This window comes from Equus przewalskii, chromosome X, assembly GCF_037783145.1.
Source record: "Equus przewalskii isolate Varuska chromosome X, EquPr2, whole genome shotgun sequence".
Classification (NCBI taxonomy): domain Eukaryota; kingdom Metazoa; phylum Chordata; class Mammalia; order Perissodactyla; family Equidae; genus Equus; species Equus przewalskii.
The window spans coordinates 32,522,509-32,547,070 of NC_091863.1; the positions used below are offsets into that span (position 1 = coordinate 32,522,509).

At 50.1% G+C, this 24,562-nt stretch overlaps 1 long non-coding RNA gene across 1 annotated transcript; it reads right to left on the minus strand.

Moving 5' to 3' along the window:
* Positions 1-18,636: 18,636 nt before the first annotated feature.
* LOC139080953 (uncharacterized) lies at positions 18,637-23,996 on the minus strand. Its single transcript, XR_011535846.1, has 3 exons — positions 23,730-23,996; positions 22,194-22,247; positions 18,637-21,701 (listed from the first exon to the last, which is right to left on the minus strand). It is a non-coding gene; the product is annotated as an uncharacterized lncRNA (long non-coding RNA).
* Between the last annotated feature and the right edge of the window lie 566 nt (positions 23,997-24,562).

Consider the following 24,562-nt stretch of genomic DNA (forward strand, 5'->3'; position numbering starts at 1 on the left):
TACCGTGTTCCCGTTCACTTATGTATGGTCTTGTTGTTATCATTCCGGTAGATACTGACAAATATGACTTCTATGGGGGTTCCCTCTGATCTCCACCAGGGCTGCAGCTGCTAATGAGAGCCAGGCAGGCCCCCAGCCAAGGGGGCCGCTGATTAACAAGCCAAGAAACATCCAGACTCAGAAACTAATGAGCTGGCAGAGAGACCAAAACAGACTGAGAATGTGGAGCGCAGCCCTGGGGAGACAGGCCACCAAGACAACCTCAGGAGTGAGACGGAGAGGGGAGATAAACTTTCCTTCTATCCGAACATTTGTGGTTCCTAACAGATGGAGCACCTGTGTTGGCGGCAGCTGAGGGAGCTGTTTATTTGAAGGTCTTGGAGATATGACTGTAGCCCCTCAGGGAAAGAATGTGTAGGCCATAAAGAGTAGATTTGTTCCCTGGGGGCTCTGCTTACTCACGGAGCCAATGTTTAAAACTCAGCTCTCCCCCGCCGTTATTCTCCCTGCCTGGGAAGATGCCTCCTGTCGACCTCCACACCACTGCGAAGCTGTTCCATCATTCCAAGGCCGGTGCACGTTCCAGCCCCTCGACGGCACTGCCACCGCTGGTTTTATTCACCAAACACTTATTAAGTTCCTTCTATGTCTCACGCCTTGGGCCAGGTGCTGGGGAGATGATTCTCTGATGCTCACTGCCCTGAAAGAAGAGCTGGGAAGACCAACATGGAAAGGAACACCACGAAGAAGTGGGCACCTCAATGCTGTTCCGCTCACTGAGAAAGTAGTCTCATTCTGCCTTGTGACCTGCTCTCGCCGTGTGGTCTTGATCTGAGATTTCACTCTGGAATTGTTTCAGACATATGCCTTGGGGCAGAGACGGGCCAGGCGCTCACCAAAACCGTTTCCTCTTCCTGGGCACACAGGTAAACGAATTTCGAAGCCTCCTTTCATCTTGATGAGAGACTAGCTTTCACCAATCGAATGTGAGCAAAAGGGATGAGATATCGAGAATGAGGCTGCTTTCTCCCCTCTCATTCTCCCCGCCTTCCTCCCGCTCTCGCTCTCCCTCTGTCCCTCTCTCTCCCTCTCTGCCTCTCTCCCTCTCTCTTCCTCTCCCGTCTGCTAGCTGGATGATTCCAGAGTGACCTTGAAGATACATTTTAAAGATGGAAGAGCCACAGCATGTTACAACCGAGGTCACGTTCCCTAAAAGCAGAGCTTGAGATGGGGATTCCTATGCAAGGGACTTAGTGACAGAAGGCTCCCAGGTGAAACCTGCTTGGGAGTGGGAGAAGCAGGATGCAGCAAGGGAAGAATCTAAGCAGACAGGGAGTTTGAGACGAAGTTTAGCTTCTGACCCCCCAGGGCGCTCTGGAGCGTGCACAGCTCCGTGGAGTTGTGTTCACTGGAAGCCAAGGAGCCAGGCCTCTGCTCCCCTGGTCAGTCAGTCATCGGCTGTGGGCTACCCCGGGGCTGCCTGTGCTCTCAGGCATTTCTGGGTGGGGTGGCTGCCTTTTAACTCAGGGCAAATAGCTGGAGAGTGGTGCGGCGGTGAGCAATCAGCAGCCAATGTTTACAAGAGCTGCGGGCTGGGAGCGGCAGCCTGATCAAGGGGAACTGAGAAAAGACCTGGTAGCATCCACCACAGTGAGTCCCTGAATGACTGCCTGGAGCAGAGCCCCCACCTGCATTCGACTGCGACATGAACAAAAAGTAACCCTCTACTGTCGTAAGGGTTAAGCCACGGAGATTTTGGATTTGTTTGTTACTGCAGCTAGTATCTGACTAGTTATACACCTAGCCTCCTAAACCAGAAGCTGGTGAACTTCTTCTATAGAGGGCCAGATCATAAATATCTTCAGCTTCTCGGGCCATGTGGTCTCTGTCGCTACCACTGGCCAGCTTTGTCTTGTGGGCCGTGGTTGGCCAACACCCATCCCAAACCACAGCCCTCAAGGGTGGGAGCATGCCTGGAGTTGTTGCTTTTCCACCTAAGGCCTAGGACAGAAGCTTACCTGTACTATGCAACCCATTCAAGCCCAGGGGATCGATTTGAAAATTAAAAAATAAAAGTAAGGTTTGGGTTACTGCTGTTGCTTAATTTGATTTCATCTTGAGTGGCTACAAAAGGGTTGACTTTCTGGGTCTGGTGGAGATTGTTCTGGATTCTGTGTGGGCTCCTTACGGGTTCCCATTGAAGATGGCTGGCTGCAGCTCCCTGTGCTTTGGGACCTCCTGTCTCAGGTCTCTGTCACCAGTGAGAGTAGAAGTCGGCGGGAGAGATCAGCAAGGTCCAGCAGGCCAGCAGGGCCAGTGCTGACTGTGGAAGACCCAGGTGTGCAGAAGGACCAGCAGCCTCATGTGCTAGAATCTTGAGGTTGATTACAGTTTCATCCATCCAGCTCTTAAGTCCCCTCTGCTACAGTCTCATCTTAGTGCTCCCACATGCGGTTTTAACGGTAAATAGACAAATATGGCAGCCATAGGCTGAGAAGAACATGCTAACCAGAGGCCCAGACTCATATGCAATGAGAGTCCGGCTCGCCCCACCAGGAAAGCTGCCTAGACGTTGCTAGCAGAGGTGCCAGCTGAGTGTGACATAAGACCATTCAGAATTCTGGAGAAGGTCTTCTGAAATGGGGCAAACTTACCTAAGGAGCAAGTAAATTGCAACAGTAGAAGGGTAGACTTAGGGGACACTGTGGACGTGGCACAGTCCATGTCGAGGCCGACACACTCATCCCCCAGGGCTGGGAATATCAGTCACTGACCTCTCACAGCTGTGCCCTCCACGGGGCATTGCCCTCAGTCCCAAGGAACTTCCCTACTCAAGTTTATGCTTCCCTCCCAGGAGACAGCCGTCAGCCTGCCCTGCTGATACAGAGGCACAAAGCCTTGGCCCCCCTCACTGCAATTTGGGACAATTCTGAAGGACCAGCCCAGCTCCAGAGCTCCCCATATCTGCTGAGGCCTCAGTTGCAGCTGCCTTCTGGGTCGGCCTCCCCATCCCGCCTCCCTCACCTCCTCGCAGGTGCAGCTCCTGAGACACTCCCAGGAAACCTTCCACACAGAGAAACCGACCAGCTGATCCTAATCCTTATACGAAGACGTAAAGGGACCAGAGCAGCCAAAACCACTTCAAAAAGGAGGATAACATTGGAGGGCTTGTACTTCCTGCTTTAAAACATGCTACAAAGTTACAGCAATCAAGATAGTGTGTTACTGGCATAAGGAGAGACACGGAAACCAACGGAACAGAATCGAGAGTCCAGAAAGAAACCCTGACACTTACGGTCAATAAATTTTCCACAAAGGGGCCAAGACTACTCAACGGGAAAGGATAGTCTTTTCAATAAATGATGCTGGGCCTACTGGATACACACATGCAAAAAGATGATTCTAGATCCTTATCTCTTGCCAGACACAACAATTAACTCAAAATGGATCATAGATCTAAATGTTAGAGCTAAAACTATCAAACTTTTAGAAGAAAACATGATAAAATTTTGGTGGACTTTAATAGTCTTAGACATGACACCAAAAGCACAATCCATACAATAAAAAATTGATAAATCGGACTACACCAAATTTTAAAACTTTTGCACTTCAAAGACACCATTAAGAAAATGAAAAGACAAGGCACAAACTGGGAGAAAATATTTTCAAATCATATATCTGATAAAGGTCTTGTATCTAGAAAATGTTTTTTAAAAAAATTCTTAAAACTCAATAATAAGAAGACAAACAACCCAATTTTTAAAAATAGGCAGACAAATCTGAATAGCCATTTCATCAAAGAAGATATACAAATGGCTAATAAGCATATGAAAAGATGCTCAACCTCATTAGGGGAAGGCAAATCCAATCCATAATGAGATGCCACTTCACACCCACTAGGATGGCTAGAATCTAAAGGAGAGACAGTAGCAAGTGTTGGTGAGGATGTGGAGCAGCTGGGACTCTCGTGCACTGCTGGTAGGGACGCAAAGTGGCACAGCCACTTTGGAAAACAGTTCGGCAGTTTCTTAAGAAGTTAAACATAAATTTACCATATGACCAGCAATTCCACTCCTAGGTATATAACCAAGAGATATGAAAACATACATCCACACATAGACTTGCACATGAATGTTTATAGCAGTGTTATTCACAGTAGCCAAAAGTTGGAAAAAGCCCGAATGTCCATCAACAGATGAAGAGACAAGTCAATGTAATGTATCAATGGAATATTATTCGGCCATAAAAAAGAACAAAGTACCAATATGTGTTACAACATGGATGAAGTTTGAAAGCATTATGCCTAGTAGAAGAAGCCAGACACAAAGACCACATGCTATATAATTCCATTTACATGAAACATCCAGAAAAGGCAAACCTATGGAGACAGAAAGTAGATTACTGGTTGCCAGGGCTACCATGGGCGGTGACTGCTAAGGTATACAAGGGGGCTCCTTGGGGTGGCGAAAATGTTTTAAGTTGAATTATGGTGATGGTTGCACAACTTGGTAAATTTACTAAAAATCTTTGAACTATATGCTTAAAATAGGTGAATTTTACAGTATGCAAATCATATTTCAATAAAGCTCTTTTAATTTTTAAAACCTACATACATATCTCCATCTCAAACCCTATTTCCGGGTAACCCAATCGACGACAACATAGATTGCATTTAGCAGAAATGCCTATGACTTTTTATCTCTAGCCAAATTTGAGAAAATTGCAGTTTCAATATGAAAAGCTCCGAAGTATGCCAAAGCACACAGAGCTCACGCACACACACACACACACACACCCCTTTTAAGAGCTCTCTGCCTTTATATCACAGTCACCGTCACCGTCGCCTTTGCTGACACAGGTTCTGGGACACAAAAACTGGAATTCTTTCCCACAAAGAAAATAACTCAATTCCTGCCCACATGAAGCAGTTACAGAAGCACGTCTTCCCATTTCCCATCATTTTTAATTATAAATTCCTACTGTTAATAGATGTCTTGGTTCTCTGCTGTTTGACATAATTCTTTGGCCTCAAAAGCCCTGATACCTTGAGGTGTAAACACTGGTGATATAAATCGCCCGTGTTTGGTGGAGAGCGAGGGTCAACGGGTTGGCAGCCATGAGCCCACGAGACAGACTGGGAAACAGAGAAGGGAAGGGAAAAAAAAGACGAGTTGATAAATAAGGACTCCGAGTTCATCCCCACAAGGCTGGCTGCTCATTGCTCAATGTTGCGAGACACTGACTTCTTAGAGGTTTGCAGTAACAGCTCGCTCGAGCTGGAAATTGCTGTGAACGTGCCTTCTACCCGAGGCTGAGCTTGTAAAAAGAGTTCTCTGGCGTCCTTGCCTTGCTGACAGGTCTGGGAATCAGGTGTGCCTTTGGGGGCAGCTGAGTGTGAGCCCCAGAACCCTGCCCCCAGGCTCTTGACCCCCAGACTGATCATCAGTGAACTGTCCCATCTCACTCCCTACCTCTCCCAGCTCTCACTTCTGCAGTCTAGCACAGTCCCATGTCCTTCCCGCTGTGGGAACGCCCTGCCCTCACTCATTCATCCCCCAAACATTTATTCAGCATCTACCATGTGCCAATGGAAATACCTCTGGGCTAAGGTCTGGTAAATCAAAGCATGAGTAATACAGTCCCCACCCACAAGAAGCTGGCAGATGTCAAAATTAGGTGTTCTTTGTGCTGTGATGCGTGTAAGGGGGAAATGTTGAGGACAGAGAGGGGACTCGGGACAAGTCCACCTAGGAGGAGATGTCTGGGGAGGCTTCCAAGAAGAGGGGACGCTTACATGGTCTCTCAAAAGGGTGGCCACCTGCAGGTCAGGTGTCAGATTTCATCTGAAGGAGAGAGCCCGTCGATTTAGCCAAAGCCTGAGAGCAGCACTGTCCATCAGAACTTTGCGTGATGATGAAAATGTTCTGTATCTACACCGTCCAAAACGGAAGTCACTCCCTAGGAAGCACCTGAAATGTGGCTAGCGCAACTGAGAAATGGCTTTAATTTTATTTCATTTGGATTCATTTTAACTTACATTTAAATATGCACATGTGGGTGGTGGCTACCAGTGGACAGCACAGCTCCAGAGGCACAAAGCAGCAGGGCCCACTTCCAGAAGCGCCAGTGGTCACACGAGACAGAAGCCTGGGGTGCCCAGAAGCAGCTACTAGAAACATAGCCAGCAAAAAAGAGGCTAGCTCACAGAGGAGCTTGTGGGCATGTCTGGGTCACTCACCCTGACAGTGACACATAGACACCCTCCCAGTGAAGTGACTCATCTCTGCCCTCCACTGTCCTCGATTCCAAGAGTTACAAACTCAAATGCTCACAGCTGCCAGGAGAGATGAGGGGAGAAAGGGCATCCTTCGTGGGTGGCCTGGGCACCGTGTCCAGCTGGACAGTGCAAGCCCCATCGAAAGGGGACAGCCACTGCTCAGCATCAGCTGCGCTATTGTCTCCAGATGCAGGCCCAGAACTGCCTGATCTTCAAATGTTTCAAGAGAAGCCAGAAATCAGGATTCTTTTGTGAAATCTGTCAGTGTTTGAATGTTGGATACATTTTTTTAATGCCTGCAGCCCAAGGAAAGCCAGTCTTGGGGCTGCGATTTGGTCCTTGAACTACAAGTTTGCAACCAATACTCCTGTCTCTCCCTCTTTTGTAGCACCTGTCATGCTATATAGCCTGTACCTATGTTTTTGTTTGTTTGTTTGTTTTTTGGTGAGGAAGATTGGCCCTGAGCTAACAACTGTTGTCAATCTTCCTCTTTTTGCTTGAGGGAGATTGTCGCTGAGCTAACATCTGTGCCCATCTTCCTCTACTTTATGTGGGATGCTGTCATAGCCTGGCTTGACGAGCGGTGTTAGGTCCACGCCCAGGATCTGAACCTGTGAACCCCAGGCCACCGAAGCAGAGTGCACAAACTTAACCACTCTGCCACCAGGCCAGGCCCAGCATATACCTATGTTTATAATGCCCATCTCTTCCCACTAGGCTCATCATTCCTCAAGGACAGGGACTAAAGTCCATTCATCTGTCATTTCCAGAACCTAGTACGATGGCTGTACATGGTCTGTGTTTTGTAGATGTTTGTTGAATGAATGAATGACCTCATTCATTCGTGTAATTATTTTGCCAGCCAAAGCAGCGGTTCAAAAGACAGCAGCAAAGGAGTTAAGAGGCAGGGAATGAACCAAGCTTTGGGATAAAGCCCCATTAATTGCCATCTTACTAGAAATCCTCTTCTCTGCAAATCCACAGGCTGTAAATTAAGATCTGAATTGTTGTTTTGAGCACAGCTTTCTCCAAACCACAGATTTGCAAACACTTCTCTTCCTGGTAGCTTGAGGCCTCACAACAGTCTTGTGCTATTAAATCTTGCTGGAAAGTGGGCTGAGACCACTAGGCCCCTTGTGAAAATTACCAGACTCGTGGACGGCTGGTTTGGGATTCAGCAAGATGTCTCTGCCCCTGTCACCAGGGAGAGCCCAGCCAAGAAAAGCTACTTTGGGGAGGAGAATCTCTGACCTCAGATGACCCCCAGAACTGCGGGGGGCAGCGAGGGGGGGAGCAGGAGTTAGCAGGTGGCCTCCCAAAGTAGAAAATCCAGTCCACGGTCCCCTTGCTTGTTCCGCTCCACATTCCTACGGCAGCTTAGGGGAAGTCATTTAAACTCTGTGCTCCAGTTGCTCCAAGCGATGACTGGGAATAAAGTGCTACATGGCACGGCAGCTTCCTAAGGCCAGGAGGACCTTCGGGCAGCAATTTCAAACTCGTGGCAGGCAGGAAGCGGGAGACCCAAGCCGAGAAAATGCACAGAGAAACTTCTAAAAGGTTGGGGGTGGGACAGTAACCACAGCAGACCAGGAAATGCCTGCTGCGGACATACCCACACCCACCCTCCCCGTGGACGCACCAGACTGTGTTCCTGTGATTTTTCCTTTGGGATCATTTTGGAGATAAACTGAATGCCTGAAATTCATCCTTGCAGAATGAAGCGTGAAAGGCACCAGAGGACTTTGAACCGACTCCCTCCGCCGCATGTGCAGATGAGGAAACCGAGGCCGACGTTTCTTTCATGCTGTGTTCAACGGCACGCCCTGGACTCCCCCGGGAGCAGCCCAGCACTGTCCTTCGTCCATTGCACCATGGTACCCCTTGCTAATCCATAGATCTGAGCACACCGCAGCATCCTCTCTGATGACAAAGGCCATTTTTCACAGGAGGGCATAATCTGCTAAAATCTTCTCCTGCATTCCAGGCTAAGAGCTCCCATATTTCACAGAGTGGGTTAATCATCACAACTATCAAGCAATAAGGTGGGAAGAAGGGCAGAGAAGGGAAGGAACCCTCGATCTCCGTGGAAACTTCTGTTAGGGGACCCATTTTGCCTCCCCAGCTCGTACACCAATAAAAACATCCTAAAGGCTTGTAACATTTAGCAAAACTCTTTTCAATACCTGGATACAAAATAGTATTCTCTTTAAGCCGATAGACAATTTATTTAGGAAAGATAATTGATGAGTTATTTATATTAGTCTCCAGTGTCCGGCGCCGCCATCATTGAGATGAAGTGCCCGGGAGAGAGCGAAATCCCTTAATTACTCTCGCATGTGTTGTGTGTTGCAGGGAAGGAGAACATAATGCAAAGTGCTTATATATATTTCAGCAGCATAATAGCTTGATGAAGATTTCTAAATTTTTCAAAATGTCATTTCTTTCCAAAAGATGGATTATTTCTGGTGGGGTTTAGTCTGCCTAATTATTCCTGCCTTGATTACTTAACTACTCCAGATATTTCATCCCTCCACGCTCTTATCATGTTCGGCATGTTAGAAGGACCGAGGCAGCTTATTAGCACAAAGTTGACAATCCTGTTTTCCCGGCAGTTAGTGTGGAAGGGTGGGTTACAACATGCAGCGCCAGGAACCGCTGCGAGGAAGCAACGGCCCCACCGCAGAGCCTTATGGCATCTTCCAGACCCCATCTAGTGTCCCCTCTTCCCCCCATCCCAGGAGACAAGGCGCGTTAATTCCCCTTTGCTCTCCGGGCTCTGCCACTCTCTGCCTAGTACTTTACCTAGACCTTGCATATGGGCTCTGCACTTCTTTCTCCAGGGGAGTGCTTCTCAAACTTCAGCCTGAAGGGCTTGTTAAAACAGAGATGGCCAGGCCCCAGCCCCAGAGTGTCTGATCTGCACTTCTAACAATTCCCAGGCCAGACGATGCTGCCCGTCCTGGGACCACACTTAGAGAACGCTGCTTTAAGACAACTTTTGTCTTTCTTTTTAAAAAGATTTTTACAAATTTAATGCCGTGGTTAGTGCCTGTATTCGGTTGGAAATTAGAACCTAATAGCATTTATTTAATTGATTTTATAAATATCTGAACAGTGTCCAGTTCGGGATTTAATGAGCAAAAGAACTATTTTAACAGTAAGGACCTCGAAGTGGGAGAGAGGCAGGGAGGGAGGAAAGAAAGCAGGCAGGCGGTTGGAAAGGGCAGCTTCCAGAACATCTCTGGAAGGTGCGATTCTAAATCTATGCTCTGAAGAGTCTGGGAGCAGGAAGGTCAGTCACCCTACCAACCGCGCGAGTCATTCTTCACTCACGCGGGGGCGACGGGCAAAGGGCAAGCCCGGAGCCCAGTGGCTGCCCCAGGCGCACCTGTCACGCTGAGGGAAGGAGGCCCGCGCCCTTTGGCTGATCCCACAGCCTGGAAAACAGCCAGACTTCGCTGCCTTTGAAAGCCTGTTCCTTGGAGCAATCCTGGCTCGCTAGGTTTAATTGTTTCGTCTCTTTTTTTCCGGTTTATGAAGCCGCCCCGCCTGAAGTCCGCCCCTTGCGCAGCGGCCCGGAAAGGTGGGAGGAGCGCAGGCAGCGCTCCCGGCTCGGGCAGAGCGAGTTTCTATTTCCCGATTATAAAGAAGCATTTGTTGGGAGCTGATGAATTGCGGCGGGGCTGGGGCCGGGCCGGACGCGCACCTGTGATGCTCCGCGCCTGCCGAGTCTGTTTATGCACCAAATGTGGCCACAGATTTTCCCTGGCGCTTGGGGAGGGCGAGGTGAGGAGGGAGGAGGGTATGAGCGCAGCCCTTCGCCCCCCTACAAGTTTGAAAGCCTCTAATACCTTGCTACTCAAAATGTGGTCCACGGCCCAGCAGCATTACCCGGGAGCTAGTTAGAAATGCAAATCTCGGGCCCCACCCAGACCTATTGAATCAAAATCTGCATTTTAATGAGACCCTGGGGTAATTCCCTATTCATGTCAAAGTTCGAGAAGTCCGACAGGGGTCCGCGGTGCAGAAAAGGTTAAGAGCTCCCGCTCTCAGTCGAGGAAAGGGAGGGTGGAGGGGGGGAAAAGTTCAGTCCCTGATTTGAAAAGGGGGAGAGGAGAGTTAACCCTGAGGTTTGCCGTCTGGAGTGGAGGACAGAGAAATTAACAGATGGAGGGAGTGAGTGGGGAAGGTTCAGGAAGCTGGGCATAAACTCGAGTTGGGGGGTAGCTCAATTTGTCTGGGAGGAGGAGTGGAAAAAGAGGAGCCGGAGTAAGTGGGTGCCACCCACACTCCCAGGCAAGCTGGGTAAGTTGCATTGCTGGCACCTTTTCCTCCACCTGCTGGGTGTTTTCTGAGACCCAGTCAAGGCGTTTTAGCACGTCCAAAGGGTAGATGAGAAAACAGCGGTGGCCAGAGCTGATGGCCGGCCTGGAGCCGAGGTCAGAACACCTGGGAGTTTCTTCATAAGCAGGCTGACATGTGGTGAATAAAATTTTAATGCTGGAAGAAAAAGAAAGCACATGGTCATAAAAACGTGTGCCTGCATCGCAGCATCATGACCAGCGGACACGCCCGGCAGGGAGCACACGTGGAGCCAGCGGTGACACGCACACCATCCTCTTGCCCGCCTAGTGGCAACTCACATCTGTGCCCAACAACCAGTCTGCTCTCCATTTTCTGCACTAGTGGAGGGGAGACGAGATACTGAGCGCATTAAAGAGGAGTTAATCCAAAAAGAAGCAATTTGGAGTTGGTGTAAGAGGTGTGATCCACGCAAGCTTTCCTCCACCCCCATCTGACCCTCTCTCTTGCCTTTGCCTACTGTCACCCTCGCTGGGACCAGGTGGCGGTGGGGAGGGAAGGAGGCTTCAGTTAAATCTCATAAGGTCCAAAGTAGGTGACACTCAGACGCCCCTCCGGGCCTCTTCAACAATTTTACGCATGGAGCAGGTGGACCAGTAGCAGACACACACCTATCGACTTCCTGGCTGCCCCTAAGCTGGCAGGGTAGTTAAAAGACTGGATGATCTACTTGGATTCCAGTCGTGTTTCAACAGACTGTTATAATGGAGCGAGTCGGTCAAAATGGTATTGACTTATTTATTTATATGCTCCTTCATCCTCTGCCATGAAGGGGTTGAGGAGATTTGCAGAAATCATAGTAAATTAAAATATTAAAATAAAAATGTAGAAGTCAGGTTTCGTTCTAGTATCGGTTAGGATTGGAGGTCAAAACCGGTACAGATGGTGACATTTAATAGGAAAAAAATAGAAAGTTCTGTCCTGGATCTAGAAAGCCGGAGCCCAGGTATGAAACACGAGAAGTGTGGCTTAGCAACATCTCAGATAAAAAAGAAACTCTAATGGACAGTAAGCTCAGGATAAGTAAAGAGTCGGATGTGGCGCCTGCAAAAATAAAAAAGAACCCCACCCCAGGCTATAGTCACAGATGTGACAGTCTCTCAAAAGGGAAGGGATGGTCCCAGTTTGTCCCGCTCTTCTCAAGACCAGTTCTGGAACATTCAGCCCAGTTCTGAAAGTCACACTTTGCAAAGGTCATTGGCAAACTGGACACATTCAGAGGAGAGCAATCCGGAGAGTGAAAGATCGTGAAACACCACAGTGGGCTATGTGCTGGCCCTGTGTCAGGTACCAAAAGGACAGAGTCACAGAAGACACGGTCTTGTCCTTCAGAAACTTACAGCCCAGGGAGCAAATCAGATAAGTAAGTAAACCACAGAAAGAGAGGAGGCAAAATGAGGATGTGGAATCTTGGAAGAAATTATGAAATATTTTGGACTGGGTGACATCCAGCATTCAACACTCTCAAAAGCTGGAGAAATGAGTGCCTCCATCTCAAAGGAAGAACGTGAGCCATGCCTCCCCTCTGTACTACATGTATCAAAAAGCCTGACTACAGTGGTTTAAACACGTAAGATGTATTTTGCTCACACGACAAGAAGAGAGGAAGTGGGCGAATATGGGTCCAAGAATGTCAGCAGCTTAGTGTCTTGATTCTCTTGGTCCTTCCCTCATGGTTACAAGATGGCTACTACTGCTCTTGCCTTCACGTCTACATTCCAACAGGAAGAAGGGGAAGGGGCAACACCTGAGAGACAAAAGCTTTCCCAGGAACCCACAGCAGATGTCTGCTTACAGTTCATCATCCAGAACTGTGGCCCCTGGTCCCAAGACGTGGCTCATTATCAGGAATGGCGGTTTGCTCAGCCAGCCAACCAACAGTGTGTGCCACAGGTGGGTTTCAAGTTTCAGGCTTGGGAGGTTAAGGTGATGGTGAGAGGCCCAGAAAGGCTCAAGGTGGGTACCGGTTTGGCATTTAAGCATGAAGTTGGGGGGAAGAGAGGAGTCTGAGAAGTGGGCTGGGAAGAAACAGCCAGAGAGGCAAGCAGGAGACCACGAGAGAATGGTCCACAGAGGCTGGGGAGAGCGAGCCTCTCAAGGAGGGAGAGAGGTGCAGCCCAAGCCATGGGGGCCCCTCCCCCTTTCCCTTCAGCCCTCCTCTGAGCTCACGCACAGCTGGCGGCTGTTCCTTCCTGTGCACGCTGCCAGCTTGCCGCTTGAGTGCTTGTACAGAGAGACACGACTTTCTCTGGCCCCACGGGGGATTACACAGCCAAGTGTGGGCGCAGTTTGGAAGGTAGGGAACTAGGGCCCCAGAAGCATCCCTCAGCCTGGCAGGGGATCGAGGGGCAGAGCAGGAGCCATTAGAGAAAGGCCACGGCCTTCCCAGTTCTGCGCTGCATCCCACGCAGGTTCTCAGAGGACCCTCAGAGGAGACTGAGCCCCAGTTGTTCACTGCGGTGACCCACTTGCTGGCTTTGCTCCCATCCTCATCTCCCTCTCCCTACTCCCTCCCTTCGGCTTCCTGCCATCACCTCCCCTGTCAACTACCTGTGCCCAGTCCTTCTCTCCCAGTCCACTGCACGGGAACCTAAACTCAGACAACAGGGCCAAATGGAGCAGGGGGGCCGTGGAAGGCCATGGCCAGGCCTGCCCACAGAATGCCCTTCGGTAGACATCATAAAACCTCCTGGAGCCCATGGAACAGGTGCCCATGAAGGGAGATGGCTCCGTGCAGGCACAGCGAGAACTGCAGGACCTGGAGCCCAGAGTTGGGACGGTCTGACTCTCTGGGGAGCAGAATTGCCTTGCGGCACAGTTTAAACTGTTTCAGGGCATTGGCACAGCGTGGATGTAGAAGGCAGTGAGCCCCCCGTTCACTGTCCTGAAGATTCTCTCAGTGCCCTTGGGGTGCCAGGCCCGTCGAAGTGTGAGCGTGACTCAGGAGACCTCAGGGAGGTCATGGGCAGCCACCTACCACGGCCATCCACATCGTTTCGATCTTTTGTACGGTTTAGTTGTTGCCTCAGAAGTGACTCAAGCTAAAAGCAATCTCGAGCCAGGTCCCAGTCATCATTGTCACCCATCCTAGACTCTGTGGGTTGACTCAGCCCGGAGGTCAAAATACACGAGAGAAGGACAGGAAAGCAAATCTTGGCTTCGGCAACGGGGGTCAACATTGACCTTGGACTGAGCAGTTTGAGATATGGTGGTGGCTGAGGCCAGACATAGGGCGATGAGAAGTAATCAAGGGGAAGAAAGTAGGGTCAGCCGACGTAGAGTACACTCTCCAGACTCCCGACTCCAGGGGCGCGAGAGCCCCAGGACCACAGCCGGAGTGTGATGCGGAGTCAAGGGAGGGGGTGGTTTTGTATTATTTTGCTTTGCTTCGCTTTTGACTTAAGATGGAGGTGAGTTGCTGGAAAAGCCATTCTATAGAGAAGGCATTGGAGGGACAGGTGAGAGGATGGGGGTGAAGTGCATCTCTGGGCGGGCGGCTTGGTGTAGGAGGGCTATCTCTTCACCAGCCTTCAAGTAAGGAGGAAAGGACAGGAGACAGAAGGTCACCCGGCAGGCGATGCAAAAGGGAGGGGCATTCTTACCTGATAACCTTTATTTTCACATTAAAGGAGGAAGTAACAAGAGAAATGAGTTCCTACTCCACCAAAGGACATGCACAAGAGTGTTCATTGAGGCTTTAGTCAAAATAGCCCCAAACTGCAAACAACCCAAATGTCCATTAATCAGAGAATGGAGAAACGAATTCTGGTGTATTTCATACAATGGACTACTATACAGCAATGAAAACAATCGAACTGTTCAGAACAGGATGGATGAATCTCACAGATACAATATTGAGGGAAAAAAAGCCAGATATGGAAGAGTATATGCTGTATGATTCCATTTATTTGAAGTTCAAGAATAGGCGACACTAATCGACAGTGACAGACGTCAGCATAGTGGTTAGCTAGAGAAGGGAGGCTATTGACCAGGAGGGATCCAAGGGGAGTTTCTGGGCTGATGAGGAGGCTCAGCATCTTGATTTGGGTGGTGATTACGTGGATGCAGACATATGTAAATATTCATTAGCTCACACTTCAGATTTGTGCACTTTACTGTGTGTATTATATTTCAACAAAGGCAGAAGGTAAGATCAGTAGTAAGTAAAATGGGCATTGACTAGTAGGACAGAAGACAGAGGTCAAAGCTTAAGTGAGCTAAAGACTAGTAGTCACATGACTATTAGCCAGAGACAGCCACATGACCAAGGGCAGAAGAAAGAATGTCAAGATGTGTTTAAGGCCCAGCTAAGGATGAAGATGAAGAATTCATCCTGTTTCCAGGCCACAAGGGTGCATTTTCTTCAACAGGTCTCCGTGGCGCGGGTGTAAGAAGAAAGACGTCCAGCAGCCAGATTGATCCAGGAGTTTTGCAGGGCAAGTGAGGCAGAAATACAAGGCAAACGGAAAGGCAGGGATGGCAACTGAAGGAGCTGAAGCCCAAAGTCCCCTTAAAACAGCTAGAAAGTCCTCCACTTGAGGCGGGTCAAAGCGCAGGTGTTTGATGGGGAGGGGAGGAGGGGAAGGGGGAGGAGGAGGAGGGAGGGGGCAGAGAAAGCACAGATTTCAGCCATGGGGCCAGCGTGACTACGGAGGTGGGTTGCTGGAGTCGTGCTCCAGGACTGAGAAAAGGACTGCAGATGTTTAAACTGGAAGAAAAAGATGGCGACAAGCATGGGAGCTATTGACAACTATTTCAAGTGTGATTATATGCGGGAGAAATTAGATTTGTTCTGTAGGACTTGAGTGGGGCGAACCAAGACCAACTGTGGGAGGGGGAGCCTAGTGGCTCTTAATAAGTGTGTCTTCTTCCACCCTTGGATCCAGGACTCCAGGTGCAAAGTGACCAGCTGGGTGTAGAGACAGACCATCACCTCCCTGGTTCTAGCTTATAGACTTCTGTTCATGCTGTGCAGCTGGATAATACTTCGCTGTATTAGCTTACAGGCTTTTTTTCTGTCTGTTGTCCCCTTTGTTTTTGCCTTATTCAGGTGTGCTTTTTGCCTCAGGAGAGTTAGGTGACAGGACAGCCTGTGGCCCAGAGGGAAACAACATTTGTAGGGACATATAAAGTTTTCTTGAAGAGACATGAAAAAAGATCCATTTCCTCCAGACTAGAAAGAAATGCCCTGGGGACTGAGGGGAGGAAAGGCTCAAGAGAAAGTTGTTTGAGTCCCCAGAGGCAGCTAGGACCCAGGAGGAATGGCCCCATGGAGGGTCCAAGTCAAAAACAAGACTACCCACAGCCTCAGCAAAGGCTCCCACGCTCTGAGCACCACACGAGGCAGCAGCGAGACCTCGACCCTACAGGACGGTGGGAGGAGGGGTGAAGACCCAGACCTGCCCCACCCCACCCCACCTCCCCGCCTAAGATCCCGGAACCAGCATAACCCTGGGGAGGGAGAGGTCCCACAAAGGGCCCTTGGTTCAGTTTCCCACTGGCCCCGTGAGATGGGGGCTCTGAGACAGAATTCCACTGAACTTACAGACAGTAACAAGAACATGGCACGTAACCCCCAATGAAGTAATGAATCTGGGCATCGGGCGTCAGTGGTGCTGAAAGGACACAAAGAGGATCCACCAGATGTCACGTGCCTGCTGAAGAAATTAACAAATACTGAGCCTCCGTCCCATTAAGGCCCTGGATCGAGTTAGCAAATGGCAGTCCGTCCACGGGCGGGAGGAGCAAGTTACACTCTACCCCAGAGGCGCACTCTGACACACCCACACTCTGGGGGACTCCGGGTGGCATGGGGCCAGGTCCTTCAACAAGTCATCTTGAGACAAAGAGCGAGAGAGAGAGAGAGAGAGAGAGAGAGAAGAGAAACCTACGAGGAAGAGATTTAAAAGACAAATCAACAATCGCAAAGTGTAGAACTTTCTTGACTCCTGATCCAAAGAAACTTTAAAACATGAGGTCTATGAGACAGTTAAATATTTGAACACTGGCTGGATATTTGATAATATGAACAGATAATTACTAAATTTTCGATGTGATGATGATATGGTTCCATTAGGAAAAGAGCCTGTATCTTTTAGAGATACTGATGAAATATTTACATGTAAGCCATAGTGGAGTTGGGATTTGCTTCAGAACAGTCCAGTGGGGGGCGGGGGATAGAAATGAAACCAAATTGGCATGAGTTCATAATTGTTGTAGCTGGATAATGGGTACGTGGGGGGTTATTATCTTTGTCTACTTTTGTATATGTTTGAAATTCTTAATAAATGGTGGGTAGGAGAGAGAAAAGGAAGGAGGGAGGGAGGGGAGGGGGAGGAAAGGGGAGAGGAGGGAGAGGTGGGGAGGGGAGGGGAGGGGAGGGGAGGGGAGGAAGGGGAGAGGTGAGGTGGGGAGAGGAAGAGATCACACAATTTTCTCCCCAGACTAAAACAATCAAAATAAACAGTAAAAAGCCCACAGCAGCCACAGAAGAAGGGATTCTAGTTGCTCACAGCCTCACCTGATTCCGCCCTTGACTCACTTGATGCTCTCCAGGCCTTTTCAAAGGCCCCCTTGTTAAGCCTTATCTATCCAGCCTGTTACTTGGGCCAGAAAGTGACTCCTCACCCCAGAGCTTAAAATAAGGGAAATAAGTTTGCCCCTGAGAAGTAAACAAGGCCATCAACATGAATGTGTCAGAGCAAAGTCACCTTGAAGGAGTAGAATGCCCTGGCTAGCTAGGCTTGGCAGCAGCCTGATTTAGTGTTAGGAAATTAGAATGTGTCCCTCAGAGGGTGGGCTGGGGCGGGCCCAGTGGACACCTTGCATTTTTCCCTCCTGAATGGCTCCCCTCCCTGCCCCACCTGCGCTGGCCCTGGCAGGCTCACCTATATGCCTTCTGTGTGCTTTGGGGAGTTCGGCCAATGGGAAGCCCCGGAAGGTGATGGAGAGCAGGAGAGTGGGGTGACTTCCTTCTTCCCTGAGCTGCCTCCCTGCAGGGCCGTGGGCTGGCCGCACCCCCTCACAAAGCTCACTCACTGCTCTTCTCAGGCTCCTGATCCAACTGGGTTCTCCTAACCACTCGGTGCTCTCGTTGCTCTGGGCTTAGGGATGCTCCGAGCCACTCCTCTGTAAACATCGCCTTTGAAATAAGCCTTCCTCAAATTATCTCAAGTGAGTGTGCCCACCATTTGCTGTTTGAACCCTGAGGGAAACCGAGGCAGAAACAGGAGTTGGGAGCGCCCGTGGAAGCAGTGTTCAAGGCACATGCCACCCTCCGTAAGGCGGGCTCAAACAGTCTCGCCTCTCACAGGTGCAGCCTTATGCAGGGGTTATGGAAGGACGCTCCAAGCCTGGACCGGGAAACTCGAAAATTCTGGAACTCCCTACTCTTGCCCAGAGTCTGTGCCAGCCTGCAAGCCTCCGACAATGAGGCGGTTTCATGACAAACCTGCAGGGCCAGCGCCAGCTAATAGCAGCATGCAGTGAACCAGGTTCTCATTGTAATGACTGCGTGAACCTTCAGGCTCCTTCCCGCAGCCTCGTGCTCGCTTGCTCCCAGAGCTGCCTCGCACTGACCACAGTGAGACGGAGGGTCTGAGCCTACAGACCCCAGAGCCACGTCAGGCTGTGGACAGGCCACCAAGGTAGATGTGCCTCTGAGGGGAGCTGGCTAAGGCCCAGCTGGCCCTGCCCGTGTGACGGTTCTGCACCGCTGAGCCTCACATGCCATTGAATTCTATGCTATGAGTCTATGCAATGTCAAGTCCAAAGTGCATAGAATTCTTTTTTTTGGTGAGAACATCTGAGTCCCACCCTCCCAGCAAACCTCAACCGTACAACGCAGTTATCACCCCAGCCACCATGCTTACGTCAGAGCCTCTGACCTTCTTCAGCTCAGGGCCGAAAGTTCGAACCCTTTCACCAACCTCTCCCTACTTCCCCCAACCTCAGCCCCTGGCAACCACTTTCCTGCTCTCTGTTTCTATGAGTTTGACTTTTTTTTTTTTTTTAGATTCCACATGTAAGGGATACCATGCAGTATTTGTCTGTCTCCGTCTGACTTATTTCACTTAGCATCATGCCCTCAAAGTCCATCCACGTTTCATAAATGACAGCATTTCCTTCTTCCTCAGGGCTGAATAATATTCCATTGTATATATACCACAGCTTCTTTATCCATTCGTCCATCAGGGGACACTTAGGCTGTTTCCACGTCTTGGCCATTGTGAGTATGCTGCAATGAACATGGGGGTGCAGGTATCTCTTCGATATCCTGGTTTCATTCCTTTGGATGATTACCCGGGAGTGGAATAGCTGGGTCACATGCTAGTTCGATTTTTAATTTTTTGAGGAGCCTCCATACTGTTTTCCATAGCGGCTACACCACTTTATTGCCCAAGGGCAGTGTCCTTTGGACCACACCCAGCACTGCCTGTCTACCCCGGTGCATCTGGGTTTGGGGGTGCAGGATCTATCAGCCAGCAGCACTTTCCAGCCCTCTCAGTCCTGAGCCATTCTCAGAGGCGGTAGGGTGAGTTTGCCGGGGGAGTGGCAGAGTGCAAGACTCACTAAGACAGGCAGAACTGGGCCTGAGTGACCCTCTGGAATCTTCTTAATCTCTCTCAATCTTTTCCTCATCCGCAAAATTGCAGCTCATAATACCTTCTTTCACAAGATTGTCATGAGGGTCAAATCTGATTCTGCACAGGAAAACTCCCAGCCCAGCGCCTGGCATGAAGTGGGGACTCAGTAAATGTTACTGGAAACGAAACGAGAGTCTGAAATAGTTCACCAGGTCCAAGCAGAGGGCGGCACCCGCCATCCTGACCTTACCACCTTCCTCTAGGGTGACGTCAACACCTTCCTCAACACCCTTTAATGTCAAGGAAAATGTCATAGATGCTGTCAGCGCCTTGCCTGGATCCCCTCAGCCTACCCCGGGGGTCACACACCAGCTGCTTTGTCTATCCCTCTGCCTAAGGGCAATCTCTGGCTGCAGCAGCACGCTCGCCCCAGGTCTGGGCAGGCTGGGAGTGCCAGGGGTTAGGACCTTCCAGATCAGCCCTCAAACAATGAGGGCCAGGAGTTGGTGGAGAAACGCCCGGCTCCCTCACCTCTCTGATGGGACAGTATGGAGCCGTATTCCAGACGTCTCTGAGAAGGCACCCTGTGGGACCGCGCCATGGTGCGCATAGTGGACACAAGCCCAACGAAGCACCCTCCATTGGCCTTCCCTCCTTCCTTGTCTCACTTCCTCTCACTGTGCTTCCTGGACTCACCTCCCAAAGAAACTACTTGCACTGGAATTCTCATTTCAGGTCTGCTTTCAGGGGAACCCAAGCTAAGACCAAGAACAACAGGTGAAAAGAAATCACGCTGAGTTTGGCTGGGGTCACGCTGGGGCTCTCCCTGCCTGAGCAGCCCCAGGAGGTTGGAGAACTGGCCCCTGGGTGTCTGGGTTCTCCCTGGAGAGCATCGGCCCTGGGGAAGAGAGAACTGACCAGCTGGCCCCATGCCAGAGCGCAGAGCTGCGTCTGAGCGAGGATAGAGCAATCTGTCACGAAAATCGTCCACCTCCCCAGTCCAGTGGCATTCTGTCCGCACCCATGGGCAGAGGGATTTAGAGAAAGAGCAAGGAAAGTTGAAACAACCGGGACAAGGAAGCACCTCACCCATGCAGCCTTGACAGCCGCGGCGAAGGCAGAGGTGGGCCCAGGGCCCTCCACTTGGCCACCATCAGGCTGCTCTTAGTGGCAGTGCCGCGCCTGGCCCCGCCATCCCAGCAGCTATCCTGGAGATACGGGGAAGCTTCTCAGGCTTCTGCCTTCCAAAATGCCTCCACTTCACACCATTAGAATGGCTATTATCAAAAAACACCCCAGGGGCCAGCCCAGTGTTGCAGTGGTTAAGTGTGCACATTCCGATTCGGTGGCCCGGGGTTCACTGGTTCGGATCCCAGGTGCGGACATGGCACCGCATGGCAAGCCACACTGTGGTAGGCGTCCCATGTATAGAGTGGAGGAGGATGGGCACGGATGTTAGCTCAGGCCAGTCTTCCTCAGGAAAAAAAGAGGATGATTGGCAGATGTTAGCTCCTGGCTAATCTTCCTTGGGAAAAAAAAAAAAAAAAAACAGAAAATAACAAGTATTTGGAGGATGTGGAGAAACTGGAACCCTCATACACTGCTGGTGGGAAGGTCAAATGATGCTGCCACTGTGGAAACCAGTATGGAGGCTCCTCCAAAAATTAAACATAGAATTACTGTAGGATCCAGCAAATTCCATTTTTGGGTATTTATCCAAAAGAATTAAAAGCAGGGGCTTGAGTAGATATCTGTACATCGATGTTCATAGCAGCATTACTCACAATAGCCCAAAGGTGGAACCCGGCCAAGTGTCCATCTCTGAATGAATGGATAAACAAAATGAGCTATAGCCATACAAGACAACATCATTCAGCCTTAGAAAGGAATGAAGGACTGACACGGGTGACAGCCTGAATGAACCCTGAGGACATTATGCTAAGCGAAATAAGCCAGTCACAAAAGGACAAATAGTGTATGATTCCACTTATATGAGGTCCCCAGAGTAACCAAATTCAGAGAGACAGAAAGCGGAATGGTGGTTCCAGGGGCTGGGGGGAGGGGCAGTGGGGAGTCAGTGTGTAATAGGTACAGAGTTCAGTTTGGGACAGTGACAAAGTTCTGGAGATGGATGGTGGCAATGGCTGTACAATGTGAATGCACTTAACGCCACTGACCTGAACACTTAAAAATGGTTGATTTTATGTTGTGTATATTTTGCCAGAATTTAACTAGATGCCTTCAGCACCCGTCTCGTCCCCTCTTTCCCCTCCTGCCTCTTCTCAGCACCCTGATTTCTCGAACAGTCGGCTCCATACCGTGGTTCCTGCTCCCGCCCCTGCATCGATGGATTGACAGCCAGCTTGTGATCCGAACTGTGACTTTTAATACCTGTCTTGGGTTGGGTCCCCTTGAAGCAGAAGCTGATACAGGAGTTTACGCAGGTGAGTGAACGAGGAAGGGCTCTCAGGAAGAACCTGTAGAAGAGTAAGAGAAGCAAGAGAGGGGAGGGGAAGACACTGACCGGGCTGTGGGCTCAGCTGAAGTCTTGCCTCAGCTGGATCCTGCAGGGAGCTCTGGAGTGGGACAGGATCCAAGACTTGCCCACCTTGAGGCAAGGGAGTGGGGTTTCTACCTCAATATCAGTCAGTCATTGGCTGCTGGCCACTTCAGGGTGGGAGGACCTTCCAGACATTTCCTAGCGGGGGGCTCCCATCCTGCTGAGGGCAATTGTCAGGAGAAGGGGCGGCCACGAGTTGTCAGCAGCCAACACTTAGCGGCAAGTAGAGGTTGGGTGCAACAGCCTCAGAAAGGGATCCTGGGCCATAAGCAGCTTCTTCTATGACTCCCTTCCAGAAAACAAGTTCTGGTCTCTGTCCTCTTTCTCTAATCTTGTACAAGTAGATAAGAGACACCTCTGTTTGGAAGAAGCAGCAGTGTCAGGGTCGAATTCTGGCTCCACAACATACCACGTCTATCATCTAGGCAACTTCATTTCTCTCTCTCAGCCTCAGTTTCCACATCTGTAAAATGGGAGTAGGAATGTGGTAGTTATTGTTTGAGATTAACCAAGACTCTCCAAACCTAATTCCCTTCTTCTGATAACAGGCCCCGCCCAGCCATTACTTAGCCATGGGGCACGTGACACAGGCCTAGCCAATCAGAGTATCCCATTCACCTGCCCACTTAGGAACAGGACTGACCCAAGTAAGCCAATCAGAGCCTTCTCTGGGATTGTTCCAACGGGAGCTAGCGGGAAGGGCCCATTGCCTGAGGGCCATGGAGCTGGAAACATGTAAAGCAGACACTGGCTGCCGCCATGTTCCCCACCATATGTAGCAAGTCTGTCCGCCAGAGGAAAGGGAGGTCCACACCATGAAGAGAGAGACAGAATGAGAAAGAAGCTGGCCCCTATCATTTGTGGCCCTAGATCCACCCATGCCTCTCACCAGCTCCATCACTCTGCTTCTCAGGTCCTGGGCCAGTAAATTCTGTTTCTGTCTAAGTTGGTTCGAGCTGGATTCCTCCCACTTGCAAATAGAAGAAAGCCGACTAGGACAAGGAATGCCTCCCGTGCAGGGTTGTTGTGAGGATTAAATGAGGTAATATCTGCTCAGAGAGGTGGCTAATAATGGAATCTTATGATGCCCAGAGGGCTGAAACAAAACAAGAGTGGGAGCCAGTTCCTCTGTCACAGGTGACCATCAGCTCATCGGACCCCCAAGCAGTGAGCAGACACCCTCCTACTCAGGATTTCACTTTAAAAGCCCTTTTAGGGGCTGGCCCGGTGGCGTAGTAAAATTCACGTGCTCCACTTCGGTGGCCCAGAGTTCACAGGTTCGGATCCTGGGCATGGACCTAGCACCGCTCATCAAGCCACGTTGTGGCAGCATTCCACATAAAAGATAAAGGAAGATTGGCACAGTTGTTAGCTCAGGGCCAATCTTTCTCACACACACACACAAAGCCCTTTTGGATGCCCCGGTGTTGCTTAAGCCTCAGTTCACTCTTTAGCCTTCCTGACACCATTAGTACGGCTCTTTGCAAGTGTTTTTATGTTCATCATTGGCTATATGCCAGCTCTTATGCATGATTTTAAAACTCGTGGTCATCACGGCCCCTTGCATAGCAGCAACAGTTCATCGGGTTCATCATTTCTTCCTCCCTGGGCTCTTTGATGGTGGTTAACTTGGAATTCCATTATTGCGTTCTTCCAGCCTTCTGGATGGTCTCTATAACGTCTCAAGCTGTGAGTTCCTACCTCTGTTTTCTCTAAAGCATTATTCCTCAAAGTGCCCTCTGGGGCTCCATTGCAAAAAGAACGGCTGAGATCCCTGGCCCCGCTCCCAACAGACCCAGTCAGAATGTTGAAGGCAGAGCCCGGGGGTTCCGTAGCAGCCCTTGATGAGGCGTATGGCCCTCGAGCCTGAGAACTACTGCTCCAAGCCTTTTGAAGTCTGAACAGCCCACTCTTCATGACCCTCATTCTGAGAGGACAGACTCACCTTCTGACTCACCAGGGTCCCATCCTGCTCCCTCACCAAACAGTTGCTTCTTCTTGGTTGCAATGAACTCAAGAGTAGCAATCCTTCTTGTCCGTTGCTCAGTCTCCCAGGAGGTGAAACTGTCAGCAACAAGAGTTTGTTTGATGCTCTGCTTTCAGCTGATAGGGACTCTGAGCAGCTGTCCAGCTGGTGGTGTCCCCCATCAGTGGGTGTCTTGACTCCAGGCCAGTTGTGTGGTCTCAGTCAGGAACCCATCATCAGTTTCCCACATCTGGTCTGGCAGCCTGTAATATGCTCCTACAACAATATGACTTCTGTTCCCCTTGCCTTTGATCTCCACCCACATGGTTTCCAACACAGCCCCACCCTCAGGATTGTGGATTTCCACGTGGGTGTAAATCTTCTTATCATGTGCGGATGCTTCACTTCTCCTTCTAAAGGTTTCTTTTTAACAAGGTCAACCTTCCTATGTCTGCCCTACCCACAGTTCCGCTTCCCACTTCTGAGGGAACTTGACCCTCCTGCTCAAGTGACTTTGGCCACGCCTAATTGGACCAGTATTTTAGTGTGGGTTCCCCCTGAAGCAGACTCCAAGGCAAGGATTCATGTGCAAGTAGTTCATTTGGGAGGTGATTCTCAGATGCACCAGGAGTGGAGTGGAGAATTGAGACAGGGAAGCAGCCAATACAGGGTGCCCTGTCAAGCAAGTTACCACTGTGAGCAGATGGAGCTCAGTCTCACTGGAGAATAGTCCAGAAGACAAGCCTTGAAGTTATCCCACCAAAGGAGCAAAGGAATCAAGGTGTTTACACGCTAACTCTCATCAGTCGCTA